Source organism: Petromyzon marinus, unplaced genomic scaffold, assembly GCF_048934315.1.
Source record: "Petromyzon marinus isolate PM22_M1 ecotype Great Lakes invasive population unplaced genomic scaffold, UKy_Petmar_22M1.pri1.0 PM_G_Scaffold_18, whole genome shotgun sequence".
In the NCBI taxonomy this organism is placed as follows: Eukaryota; Metazoa; Chordata; class Hyperoartia; order Petromyzontiformes; family Petromyzontidae; genus Petromyzon; species Petromyzon marinus.
In genome coordinates, this window is record NW_027422739.1 from 2,217,501 (window position 1) to 2,222,500 (window position 5,000).

Consider the following 5,000-nt stretch of genomic DNA (forward strand, 5'->3'; position numbering starts at 1 on the left):
TTGGGAAAGTTTCCCATTGACACCAAGGGAACTATCACGGTTGTACTGCCTAGTCTGGAGTATATATGCGTTATCTGTAAACAACACATGGGCAAAGCATCCGAACTTGTTGCACATTTTAACATCAAACACAGAGACATTCCTCTGGTGTTTAAGTGCGCTAAATGTGACAAAACCAACTCAAACCACCGATCGATTGCCTGTCATGCCCCCAAATGTGGGGGAATAAAGTTAACTGAGGAAAGCTTACCAATGGTCTGTGAATGTTGCCAGGCACGCTTTGCGACTCTAAGTGGCCTTTCGCAGCACAAGAGGCATGCTCACCCAGTCACCCGTAATGAGGAAAGGATTAAAGATGGTATAAAGGGTACCTCGCAGAGAGGGGTACACCGTAGCTGCTGGTCTTTGAAGGAAGTAGAACAGCTGGCCCTTCTAGAGTTGCAGTTTCAGGGGAAAAAGAATATCAATAAGATCATTGCTGAAGCGCTTGGGACTAAGACCAACAAGCAAGTCTCTGACAAGAGACGGGACCTAAGTAAAAAGACAGGGGCCCCCATGTCAGACAGCTTACATTTTTCTTCTAGGCCTCTTGAGACATTGTCTCCCCCACCAAATGTAACAACGGGGACTTCATCCATACTCGCTCAAGCAGCTGAGCGGCTTACGAATGAGAATTCTGGGACCCTGGAAAAGCCTGCAATGGAGGCAATAAAGGCTTGGCTTAACGGTGAGGGCCAACATGATGCCCTCGTAGAAACTGCCACAGCATTGATGCTTTGTCCGATGAGATTGGTGAAAAACAAAGGCAAACGTTCAAAACCCGAGAACGACATTATTAAACCCAGGATATTACCCACACGATCTTGGATGAAGAAGAGAGCGGAAAAACGAGGAAGCTTCATGAAGCACCAGAAGCTCTTCTTTAAGAACCGCTCTCTTCTTGCGTCCTTAGTCCTGGATGGCACTGAACGTCATGAATGCCTAATCCCGAACGCAGATGTATATCGTTTTTACTGCGAAAAATGGGAGAAGGTGTTGCCATTCAATGGCCTGGGCCAATTTAAGTCATCAGGTGTTGCAAATAACGAATACTTTGAGCCCCTAATTTCGGTGGAGGAAGTTCAGACTGCCATACGGGCCATTAAACCAACGTCAGCAGCTGGGCCAGATGGCCTAACAAGGGCTGCAATCTGTGCTGCCGACCCCGAGGGTCGGACACTGACAGCCCTATTTAATGCATGGATGATTACAGGAATTATTCCCAAAGAGTTGAAAAAGAATAGGACGATTCTTATTCCTAAGGTTATGGATGATGAAAAGCTGAAAGAATTGGGGAACTGGAGACCAATAACGATTGGTTCAATGATTCTGAGATTATTTTCCAGAATAATGACTGCACGTCTTGCTCGTGCTTGTCCCTTAAACCCAAGGCAGCGTGGTTTTATAGCGGCATCTGGCTGCTCTGAAAATCTTAAGGTGCTACAGGACCTTATGAGACACGCTAAGAAATTGCACAGGCCGTTGGCTGTCATGTTCATCGACATAGCGAAAGCTTTTGACTCGGTTTCGCATGCTCATATTTTATGGGTGTTAAGGCACAAGAAAGTAGATGAACACGTGGTGGGCATCATCCAGAACGCCTACGATCGGTGTACGACCTCGTTCAAAAGCAATGGCGAGTCGACTCGAGAAATTAGCATACGTGTTGGTGTCAAACAGGGTGACCCCATGTCACCCCTGCTCTTCAATCTTGCCATGGACCCTTTGATATGCACCCTAGAGTCACACGGAGTTGGGTACTCCATTGATACCGACCACGTGACAGCTCTTGCGTTTGCTGATGATTTGGTGTTGGTGAGCGAATCTTGGGTTGGTATGGCCGCCAATCTAGCGATCTTGGAATCATTTTGTGGGCTATCGGGATTGGAGGTTCAGGCCAGAAAGTGCCAGGGCTTCATGATAAGCCCAACCAAAGATTCATATACGGTGAACAACTGCGACCCATGGACTATCAAAAATAAAGATGTCCATATGATCCAACCTGATGAATCAACGAAATACCTTGGTCTGAAAATTGGCCCTTGGACTGGCACTATACAGCCTGATCTACATTGTCAGCTAAAGACATGGATCTCGAAAATCGATGAGGCGCCTCTGAAGCCAACTCAGAAGGTTGAACTACTCAATGCCTATGCCTTACCCAGATTGTTATATCCTGCAGACCACTCGGACTGCAAGCAATCAACTCTCCGTGGGTTGGACCAAGAGATTAGAAAGGCGGTAAAAGGATGGCTCCACCTTCCCGCTTCAACTTGTGATGGACTGTTATATGCCAGAGCCCGAGACGGAGGCCTTGCCATCTTGAAACTGGAAAAAACAATCCCTTCGGTTCAAGTTAGAAGGCTGCAACGTATAGCAAACTCGTCCGATGCTATCACCCGTAATATTGTGTCCTCGCAGGGTATGGAGGAAGAATACCGTAATTTGTGGGTACGAGCAGGGGGTGACAGTTCGTTCTCAGGGACTCGGTGTCAAAAGAACCTGTATATCCGAGACCCTGCGATTGGAGGGAGCATGAATTTCAGAGATGGTGCGAAAAGCCGGTTCAAGGAAGGGGCATTGTAAACTTTGCGCATGATAGAATCAGTAATGCTTGGTTGAGGCCATGGTGCGGCTTTAAACAATGCTTCTTTATCGCAGTACTACAACTAAGGGCAAATATTTACCCAACAAGAGAAAGCTTGAACAGAGGCAGAGATGGGGCCCTACGTTCCTGCAGGAAATGCTCTGCCAGACTTGAGTCCCTTTCGCACATTCTCGGTCAATGTCCTGCAGTACAGAAAGCAAGAATTGCGCGACATAACAAGATCAGTAACATTCTGGCAGACGAAGCGGCTAGATTGGGCTGGTCTGTATACAAAGAGCCACGGTTCATATCCGAGACGGGAGAGATGAGAAAGCCTGACCTCGTGTTTGCAAAAGATGAGGAGGCGGTTGTGATCGATGTCACCGTCCGTTTTGAGCTTTCAAAGAATACCTTGTCAGATGCTGCCTCGCACAAAGTTTCGTACTATACCCCTCTTGGTGATCAAGTCAAAGTGCTGACGAAGGCTAGCAAGGTCACATTCTTTGGATTCCCGGTTGGGGCAAGAGGAAAGTGGCCCCTTGAGAATAACGAGGTACTTACCTCCCTGGGCCTGACCAAACCCAGAACGACATCACTGGCCAAGATGATTTCCCGCAGAACGCTGCTTTTCTCTCTTGATATTCTGAGAATGTTCTGTGGAAATTATGCGGTCTATGAACAGTCATAGACAACCTCCGAAACAAATAATAGTTTTGTTTTAAGATGTCATTTGTTTTAGATTGATTTTGTTATTTTCGAAGGTGAAGTCGGTTTTTATTTCATTTTACTATTTTCCACAATTTAGATTGTTATTTTCCAAGACGGAGTCTTGGTTCTTTTTTTTATTGTTAGTTTTTTTTTTTTTTTTAACACGTCGTATTTGTTACTTTAGAGCTTAGAGGGGACTTTATTTTCGCCTTACTATTTTCTGCCTACAAAGAAGATTAAAAATAAGCTTTTTTCAAGATGGTTTTGTTATTTTCCAAGGTGAAGTCTTGGTATTCTTATTTTACTATTTTCCATAAAGAAGAACATTCTTTTAGATTTTGTTATTTTCCAAGACGAAGACTTGGTATTTTTATTATATTGCTATTTTTTACACGAAGCTTATTCAAGAGCACTTATATAGATTAGACTTTGTTATTTTAATTCTTTATTTTTGGACAACATCAGTTCGAGAGTCCTGTAACTTACTATTTTCTGCCTACAAAGAAGATTAGAAATAAGCTTTATTTAAGATGTTTTAGATTAGATTTTGTTATTTTCCAAGGTGAAGTCTTGGTTTTTTATTTTACTATTTTCCACAAAGAAGACTTTTCTTTTCTTTTAGACTTTGTTATTTTCCAAGACGAAGACTTGGTATTTTTTTGCTATTTTTTACAGGAAGCTTTATTCAAGAGCACTTATATAGATTAGACTTTGTTATTTTAATTCTTTATTTTTGCACTACATCAGTTCGAGAGAAGACTACAAACCAGCTTTATTTAAGATGTTTTAGATTAGATTTTGTTATTTTCCAAGGTGAAGTCTTGGTTTTTTATTTTACTATTTTCCACAAAGAAGACTTTTCTTTTAGATTTTGTTATTTTCCAAGACGAAGACTTGGTATTTTTTTATTGCTATTTTTTTTACACGAAGCCTATTCAAGAGCACTTATATAGATTAGACTTTGTTATTTTAATTCTTTATTTTTGGACTACATCAGTTCGAGAGTCCTGTAACTTACTATTTTCTGCCTACAAAGAAGATTACAAATAAGGCTGCTTTGCGTGGATTCTGCCTCTTGAAAAGCCCATTAACTTCTCCCTCCTGAAAGGAGAGAGTCGTTTCTGTAGTATGGGTGGGGGATGGGGCCTCTTGGGTGGGAAGGGGTGGTTCAGGACAGTCCAATTGTCTTTCAAATCTACGGTAGAACTCGTTCAGGTCGTTGGCTAGGCGGGAGTCGTTAGTGGTGTGGGGCGCTCTGGGTTTGTAGTTGGTGATGTGCCTGAGCCCTTTGGCAGACAGAAGCAGCGTCGTTAGTAGAGAACTGGTGTTTTAGTGTCTCTGAGTACAGTCGTTTAGCCTCTCTCACCGCTTTGCTAAACCTGTTCTTCGACTCCTTGAATCTGTCTCTATCCCCACTCCTAAACGCTTCCTCCTTCTCCAACCTCAACCTTTTGAGCTTTGCTGAGAACCAGGGCTTGTTGTTGTTAAAGTTCACCCTGGTACGTGTTGGGATACAGCAGTCCTCACAGAAGCTGATGTACACAGCCTCTGTGAGTTCATCCAGACTATTGGTAGCAGTCGTGAACATATCCCAGTCAGTACAGTCTAAGCACGCCCGCAAATCTTCCACAGCCTCACTGGTCCACTGTTTAGATGTCCTCACAGC